Source organism: Artibeus jamaicensis, unplaced genomic scaffold, assembly GCF_021234435.1.
Source record: "Artibeus jamaicensis isolate MK-2021 breed Jamaican fruit bat unplaced genomic scaffold, CSHL_Jam_final contig_387, whole genome shotgun sequence".
Taxonomy (NCBI): domain Eukaryota; kingdom Metazoa; phylum Chordata; class Mammalia; order Chiroptera; family Phyllostomidae; genus Artibeus; species Artibeus jamaicensis.
In genome coordinates, this window is record NW_026521812.1 from 34,710,934 (window position 1) to 34,720,707 (window position 9,774).

The following is a 9,774-nucleotide window of genomic DNA, read 5'->3' on the forward strand; positions in this document are numbered from 1 at the left end:
AAGGGCAGGGTTTTTTTTTAACATATAAAGTAATTTTTACATCCTTGATATTGTAGACTGGGAGATTCTTTGAAAATAGCACTGGTTTAAATTATTTGTTTCTGAAGCACAACAACTTGGTAAATATTTTATACATTAAATCGTTTTATAATTTAGACTTATGTAATCCAGAACCAAGACATATAAAACAATTCTTGCCAATCTTTATACTGGAGGATCGGATTTTGGTCTGTTGTTATACAAATATCTGTTGTAACAAGGTTTTGCTTTAATAAAATGAGAGTGAACCAATTTTTCTCCCATTGTCAAAAGGCTAAATGTGTGCTGTTTCCACTGAACACAAGTTATAATTATCCTAAAAAGAGAGTTGAGGTAGTCAACATTTTTTTGTAGTTACATACAAGAACATTTAAACATCTCAAGGCTTAAGGCATGAAAATGTATTACAAGTAGATATGTTCCTGTTTTGAAAATGTAAAGTATTTCATTTAGGTAAAAAAATAACAAATTTCTGACAGAATAAACTCACAGGAAGGATTTGAAATTGGCAAAGACATAATTGAGGAAATGTTACTTAAATTAAGCTTCCCCCACCACCAAACACACTCATGCAATGAAATATTCTCTTTCAAAATGATTTAGTGTCTCAGTGATTACATGATCTGAGAAAGAAAGGGAGGAAAGAAAAAAGGGAAGGAAAGAAGGTGGAACAAGGAAGGAAAATCAGTAAAAAAGAGACAAATAGCATTGGAAATTATGGCATCCTCCTTATTCCAGAATTCAAAGTAGCACCTCTTCACCTTCAATCCCAGGGGCCTTCAAAAAATCATGGGTCAAACATCCAGATCATTAGAGATTTATTAAAACCCAGCACTGTTAACAAAAAAAATAACAGAAAAAATTACATCTGCCACTTTCTTCTTTCTACTCCTCATTTCTTCTCCTTCCTCCTCCTACACAGCTTCTGTGCTCATGTTTCAGTTTCATAATCTGTCCATTGTGAATTAAGAACATTTCGTTGGCAGTTCTCCTTGCCGACAGGGCACAAGATACATTGCCCTCTGTGACACGGTCCCTGCTCAGGTTGCTACAATTTCTACCATCACTCCCCAGGCGAGCGAGAGCACAGAACCAGAAACGACAGCAGGTGTTGCATCTGTGGGAAGAGACAGAGTTAAGAAGTGTCGGTGACTCACTGACAGTTCTATTGATCTGGTTTTCGGGCTTGTGGGTTTTTTCATTGTCGAGAATTGATGCAAAATAAATTCCTCAGAAGCAGGCCTCATGGCAATGAGAGTTATGTTTAGCTTGTTTTGTGCAATGTGATGCTACAATTACTAATAATGTCAGAGAATTCATTTAGAGCCTGCTAGCTGAGACCCTGATAGCTACTACCTGATTAAATGTGGAAGCCTGGCCTTGCAATTAGTTTTCAATTTAGTTTGTAGTTCCTCTAATGATTTGAACAAAGTTTTTTGGTTTCTTTCAATTATACCCATATTCATTCCAACAAAGCCTGTTTTGTTCTCCAAAGTTATTACTCAGCCCATTTGGGCCAGGTAAAATGGCTTTGATTATGCCAAATAAATGCTTAAATAGAAAAACTTTTTTTTTACTTTGTTATGACCAGAGTATTGCATTGTATTAACCCTCCTTAAAAATACATTTATAAGATTATAGTTGTCTGCTTTGATCTTAAATGTTTCTATCAGTTGTGTAATTAAAGAGAAATTCAGTAGATAAATCTTTCTTTCACTTCTCTCAGGAATTTTTTGGTTTGCTTATTTGTCTGCTTACTTGCCTTAAAGGAAATACCTGAAACACACAAAAAAGCCCCTACAGCCATTACCTCCAAAACACCTTCTCGACCTTCCCACCTTGACCAAGAAGGCAATCCTCAGCCAATTAGAAAAGTCAATGCTCTCATTTCATCAATAAGAAAAACTTCCTTTTAAGGAATCACATTTCTTAAAAATTAATCTACTTCCATAAATTTGGTAAGTCGCATAACGTCTTCCAAATGATTTCTTTCATTTTTGAGCCTTGTTCTTGCCTCTTCTGAAGTTCTCACCATTGCCTTGCCAAGTGAATTAGGTGACCAATTGAAAAATCCCTAACGTGCAGGACTACGGCTGTGTGCTCCCCACAGTAGTAACAAATGTTTTCCTGTTTAGAGAGATGAAGACATCTGGAAAGAGAAAAGTATGTGTATTCCTGGAAATACCATATTTTATGTTCATCTCCCCAAAGGGTATTACAGTTGTTTTAAAATTTCATTATGATGAATTTCTACTCACACTCTCTACTACTTATTGGACAGTGTTTAGCTATACAAAGGGGGACCCTAAAAAAACCAGAATTATCTTCTGGAGGGCAGGCTCCTTGTAGTAAAAGCTTTCTCCATTAGGTGAACATTCTAGGAACCCATCTGTACCAGCGAACCAGCTGTCATTGTGAAAGGCTGAATTTGACTTCAGTGAATTTGTTTCTTTAAAGACTCTTTCAATGTGTTTGCCCATTTCATGATGAGTAATTTATGAGCACACCTTTCCACACTATGGTGAGTGAGTATTCAACAGATTTTGACCAAAAACAGCGTGACCCCTGTGCCCCAGCCTCCCTATTCACCTAATCTGGCCCCAAGCAACTTTTTTGTTTGTTTCTCCAAATGATAAAAGTCCTCAAAGGGAAACATTTTGCTGATGTGAAAAAGGTGAAACAAAAAATGGCAGAAGCACCAAAAGGCATTAAAATTAAAGAATTTAAAAACTGGAGCAGTGGGGAAAAATCTTGATACTTATATTGCATCAAATTTAGAGTATTTGGAAGCGACTGAAGTTTAACCAGGTAAGAATAAACTCAGTTTTTATAAATAAATTCCATTTTTGGTACTTATTAATAATGGCACTGCATCACACTACTAAGAATTAAAGGATTCCGATTTACTCACTTTTAAAAACTGTTCAGTGCAATTAGAAAAACATCACATGAACAGAACCCCTGGAGGGAGAATTCACAGGTCTAGAGCCCTTTTACCTGGGTAGGGGCGACTCTCGGTGCTCTCTAGTATTATCTGTATGACAGACCTGTGAACTAGCACTTAATAGCTCCATTTAACGATGAAGAGCTCGTGGTTAAAGCATAATTCAGTAACTTCAAACCAGCACTAATAAGGAATAGATAGATAGATAATTAGATAAGAGAATCTTACAAATGCAGCTTAAATTTAAACAAGGAAATCATTGAATGTCATAAAAAATCATACGGCACTATTATAAGTAAATCAGTAAAAGTAAACAAACCCAGAAATGTATGCGTTTTTCATTCATAGATTATATAAAAAACACTTTCTAAAACTCGTTTTTCCTCAATAAATACTGTACTAACACTTTTATCAATAAATTATTTACATACTTTATAAGCAAATCTATTCTGTAGCCTTTTTATAGTTCTTTGGTTTGTTTTATTTTTGTTTCTATTTTTAAACCATTCAAACCACATTAAAAAGAGTATCTCTAGTAACATAATCTTTCATATGCCCAGTGATCTTCTTAAGACAATTTTAAATTTGGAATGCAAGGCAAATATTAAATTCTCAAAAGTGTTTTTACATGTTTATAAAACTATACAAAGTTTCTGCTAATCTATATTCTTACTCTGCCAAGTTAATTTTCTTTGAATATCATTCTCAAAATACCACATACATATTTTTTTAATGAATGCCCCCTATTTTCCTAACCTCGGCTGTGGAAAGTGCCCTCCTCACTCTCGCTTCCTCACGTGACATCCCAGTACAGTGTGCTCCTCTCTGTGTTTGTTTCTCAGATTTCTTTCGTTCAAGTCCCAGATTTGATTTCTCACTCAGTCCTGAAAACAGCAATCTTTTCTGAACTATGCCATCATTTATTTATTTATTCACGGATTTATTTGTATTTAATTAATTTATTCATTCTCTCGTTTGTTCAATCACTTATTTATTTATTCAAGAACACCTTTGATGACCTAGTGTGTGTTGAGGTTGAATATACTCCTTATAAACAATATTTAAAGTATTCTTTGATCTTTTTTAGGAAAGAAGGGGAAGGGCCCAGTTAAAGAACAAGTGTAAACGACCCGTGGTCATGGACAACAGGACAGGGATTGACTTGGAGGTGCGGCCAAGGGAAAGCAACGGGAAATGGGGACAAATGGAATAAAACAAAAATTTTTTAAAATATTACTTAAAAGTTAAAAGAATTTTTAAAAGCACAAAGTGTCAATGTCTTATATAACTTTTAAAATTTTTTACATAGGTATATATATGACAATATGAATTCACATTTTAACAACGTTCATGTGTCAGGATTTTTTAATATATTTTAATTTGACACTTGATTACTACTCGATAGTGTCATTTATTTTACTGCATGTTAAATCTTTACTTTCCAGTTTTAAATTCTTGATTTGAATAGAATAAAATAATTATAAGTGAAATGTGAATAGAATGAAATGAATAGATGTATTCAGTGTCTGTCTTTTCTATCTTTCAAACTGAAACATTAATCTGGACATGTAGATAGGAGGTATACTATAAATAATCCAGTAATCTTGCAGTTTGAAGAATGAAATTTACATATTTTTAGAGAGAGAATAATCTATGATCAATAAATAATGTATATATTTCTCTTGAGTGTTTTGCTTGGCTTGTATGCTAAGAAAGAGTGATTCAACACTGGCCAGGTAGCTCAGTTGGCTAGAGCATCACCCAGACACACCAACATTGTAGGTTTAATCTCCAGTCAGGGCACATACAAGAAGCAACCAATAAATGCATAAATAAATGGAAAAACAAATCGATGTCTCTCTCTCTCAATCAATAATAAAAAGAGTGGTGCAGTTACCTCATACATTTTAGAGAAGTAATACTTTCTCATTCTCGATAGCTGGCTCTGATTTTGCATTTCCAAGAGCAGTATGAAAAAGTTTTTCCCTGACCTACAGTCCTATATGCTAGCGATGGAAAATGGAATGAAAACCCCACAAATCCAGGCTAGGATGTTAGAGAAGATGAGTCTCAAAGGTAATGGCCATGTAAAGACATTCAGTTGGTGAAAATTATCCCCAAAGTCTTCTGTTCAATGATTTCCTGGGACCACACATTTTCACACAATGTCAAACAGTCCAAAAGGTGTTTTCACATCTTTGAAGGAGTTACCAACTAAATCTCTCTCTGAATTCCCACAATACTACTCGTCCAGTTTAGAACCATGATCTTCCCCAGCTCCTCCACTACTGGGCCTAATCAGTCTAAGGAAGTTCTTTGCAGGTGGTGCTGCTGCTGACCCAAATGCTCTTTAAAAGCTGCATTGCTTTTTTTTTTTGGAGCCACTGCAGGGATTGAATGCCGCCTGGAAGTGAGACAATCCCTATGGTACATCAATAAACAAAGAACAAATATACAGCAGCCCTGTGGGGTCTCTCAGAACACCATCTGACAAGGAGGGGCAGTCCTTGGTTAACACTGTACAGCCAACTCCTCCTCTGTGTGGATGTGGGTAATTTCTGATAAGTGTCCAATTGTATCTTGAAATAGGGGACACTGGGAGCCGTACAGGCTCCTATAGTAAGTGATTAATGTGTATTTTTCTGATCCTGACAGATTCCAAAAGAAGAGCAGATTGCTACCCATAAAACTAAGCAGCCTCAATTTGGAATTACTGGAAGAATCCTAAAGTCTTTGCAGAAATGCTGTGCTTAAACCAATGTTTCTCAAAACCCAGCCATTTTAAAGGGACCAGGGTCAATATAAATGAAATAAATGGAGGCTGAGATAAAATATGTCAGAAAATTTGCTGAAAGGTTATTTTAAGGTGGCATGTTAAAAACAATAATGGGCCATTAGGCTGTCTTGTTAAAGGCATTAGAGCCACAGGCCCAACGTATGAGTCACATGGGCAAGATTTTCCACTTCATATAAAAACTTCAATATTGGATTTCTGGTAAAAGTAAAATATTACCATTTATGTGTAGGTTATTATAAATATTGAAGTTCAATTGTAGGCAAAGGAGTAAGCAAAGTATTAATACCTCTAGAAATGTACTATCAAAATATTACACATTATAATTAGTATTACAACATAGACTTGGATGTAATTTTTTTCTTTATAACTAAGTATGCATTTAAAAAATCTTTTGGCTTTCCATTGTACATGCAGGCATACTGCTTTCTGCAAGCAAGCATCCCTTTGTCAAAGGCATTAGCTGATTTCTTTTTATTTATCTGCTTTTGTTTTTTGTCATCCTTGTGCAGGGACCGTGCTGATCTTCTCTGCACCATTGCAATTTTAGTACCTGTGCTGCAGAAGTGAGCACAGTTCATTTATTCTTAAAACAAAATTTTGAGCACCTCCAATGACTAAGGTAAGAAACTAGATAATTTAGGACTTAAATAATTTATAAGAAATGATGTTCTCACCCTCTAATGTGGAACCAGTCAGGTGCTCAATGTGTGAGGTGAGCGTGACTTTGTCTATTCTGTGCACTGCTGAGTTTCCAGGATCAACAACAAAATCAGTTACAGAAAACATCGAAGTATTTGTTTTAAAAGGATTTATACATTCTTATTGTTTCAAAAATCACCTGAATAATATATTATTGTAGTCCTTTCTGACTGTTACCTATGATTTCAGAGCTTAAACAGTATTAATTCATTTTCTTAATTTAATTTTGCAATGCTTAATATTGAAAAAATTTTGTTCCTACAAAGGCTTTATGGGTTGTTGATGGTAAAGAAAAAATAATAATTTTAAAGGACATGAAAGTCTCCAGTGAATTTGTTTGGCTGGGAAACTTGTCCTTGATTTTTTCAAATTATTGATTTATTTGTTTTTTATTTGTTTGCCTCTTTTTAGTTTTAGACTATTAGTAACATACCCTCAACAATAAAAATACTGCATATGTGTATTTTTTACACATATATAAATAACTACCATTTAGGTACAATGTTTTATGCGACCTATAGTAGTTAACTCACTTGCTTCTTCCTGATGGAAACTGAAAATCTTTAAATGGTTTTGGTTATTTTAAAGTAACCAAACACATGTTCATATGTTTATGTGAACATATATATATATTTATGCTACCACACATTGCCTATTTAATTAATTTCTGAATGTCTTGGATTGGCATTTTTCTAATCTTTAAAATTAATTGAAAAAAGTCTTTATTTTCCACCCAGCTGTGCTCATGAGTTTTGCAAGGAGCCGACATGGGAGCCCAGTGCTGGGACACAGCAGAGCCCCAGCAGGCAAGGCAGACTGAGCAAACTCTGGGGCTCCATAACACAAGTTAACTCCTTGAATGGGGTGGGAGAGGGGTGTTTGGAAAGGAAAAGGAACAGGAAAGAATCAGGGTATAGCAGAAACTGCAGGTGCTAGACCTTGCAGATGCTTGGATTACAGGAAACTCATACAAATGATGATGGTGCACAGAATAGATACGGAAAAGATAAAAAGACACAGGATCACAAGATACACATCTCCACTTAGAAAATCCTGGGTGAGATTACCAAAAACACCTCTTGGGAGTGTTGTGCTTTAGTCCCATTGACTGGATCACTGAACAGTACATTTTTTTCACTTCCAATTTTTGTGCTTTGGCTGAGCTAGGAAATCTCATGATTTTGCTTTACGACACATGCTTTAAGAAAACCTGTTATTTCTGCTATTCTGTTCTGCCCTGTCTCTATAGAAGGCTGGCCTTGAGAGGAATTTAGGATTTCCGTGCAGTGAGCAAATGCGGGGAAACAACACGATGTTATTTATGTACCTGGAGCACTGGTGATGGCAGCGGGTCCCAGCGTTGGTGCCTGAGAGGGAAAGGGACCGCCGCCTGAAGTTTTCCTCATGCCTACTTTAGGCAGCTTGTAAATTGACGATGAAAGTGGGAGGGGGAGAAACAAGGAAAAAAGATCCCCTTTTCCTGAGGGTGAAAAAATATTCAAAAGAATCAAAAGTATCTGAGAAAACTCAGGTAGTAATTCCTATTCCAAACATACATAAGTCACAGGCAACCCTATTGTCTGGTTTCTAGGCCCATTTTTTAGTTTAACACAACAGGGAGAAGAAAATTGGAGGTTAGCGAATCCAGTGGGGCCAGAGGTGAAGAGGACTAAATTTCAGTCAAGACAACAAGGAAAGTACAAAGAATACAGCTTCTCTTTCATGTGCTTTGATCGTCTTTCCTGTTTTACCCTTAATGAATACTTTCTCAAAACTAAAAATAAAACACTGCATTCTATTAAGTTGCACTCTTCTTCCTAGGGAATTCGAAATGGGTAAGTGTGTGTTTCTCATCTCTGAATAGGAATATATATTTTCATATGTTTAGTTCACACATATATACATGCATATGTATAATTTTCTTTTGCTGGGAAGCAGACAATGGGCAAGAGAAAAAGGAAAAGAAAACCCATACTAGAGACCCCAACAAATGTCAGTTTCTTTAAGTTGGTTTTACATGTAGTTACTGGCACTGACCAGACTCAGTCTGGGAAATTGGATTTGCAGTGGTGGCATGAAATCTCACATGTGCCATGAGAGGCTGGGGATTGAAAGGCCAGTAGATGTTCCTTATCCTCCACCCAGTGTTGGAGAGACAGTTCCTTGAACAGCCCCAAACAGTAGCCTCTGGAAGGTAATGAGCTGAGAAAGATGCTAAGGACGAGAAGAACGTTTAATGTCAAAATTACAGTGCACCATGATGCATGCTCAAGGTGAAAGTTGATCATTTGTTTTAGATAATGTGCCACAAGGTCTCATACTATTCTGACTGGGGAATAAAAACATGAGAGATGTTATCCCAGATGCCTTGATGTTTTGATTTGATTTCTCTAGCTTGCTTGTGCCGTACACACAGGCCACACATGCATGTCCTCACAGTGCATGAACACACATTACTCAGGGCCATGCTAGTCTATCTGGGTGCCGGGGACTGCTTGCTTAGCTGAGCATGAAACTTCTGCCCTAGTGGAATGGCAGTAATATATACATGGTCAGCAATTGTACTCATTACCAAGAAACTCTCTCAAACCATATGATTTAAATAATCATATTAATAAATACATGATACTTGCACGTACAAGTCACCTTTTCTCCCCCACGGATGGCTTTGATTACTTTGACAGACTAAGATAAGTTAATGATACAAATTAGGAGAAAGAAGAATTAAAAGGGTGTTTAACTCTGATGTCAGGCTGTCAATTTCCTATAGTGCTACCAACTTACAGATAGATGATGAAAATGGTTTCGTTTAGGAATTTTGAATATTTTAAAAATTGAATGGGTTTCTGGGGGAGGAAAAAAGAAAGAAAAATCTGTGCTTAGCTAATTAGACATCCCATTTGATTTAACAATAGAACAGGATTATTCTTTGAGCATTGCGATCATCCTACGTTACTATAAGAGCCTACGTTTTGCTCTTATAAAATGTATTTGTAAAATTTTGCTTGGTGTGTTTGTCTAATTTCTTTTAGTTGATATTATTTATACATTTATATGTATTTATAGAGAGAAGTGACTCTTTAATTTGTTTCTAAAGCTATCATTTCTAAAACATGATGCCAGATACCGTGGGTAAGTCCCAGAAACATAAATATGGTTCTTTTCACTGAGGGGCTAAAGTCTAGCAGGAAAAAAAATGGCTCACAAACAACCATGTTTTCTAGAATCATGTGAGTGACATAACAGTACAAGCAAAGTACTTTGCACAGAGGTAATATGGAGCTTGGATTTTTCA

General features: G+C 35.9%; 1 non-coding gene across 1 annotated transcript; it reads right to left on the reverse strand.

Moving 5' to 3' along the window:
• Positions 1 to 6,242: 6,242 nt before the first annotated feature.
• Positions 6,243 to 6,351, reverse strand: LOC119050201 (U6 spliceosomal RNA). The gene has a single exon (XR_005082706.1). It is a non-coding gene; the product is annotated as a U6 spliceosomal RNA (small nuclear RNA).
• Positions 6,352 to 9,774: the final 3,423 nt, after the last annotated feature.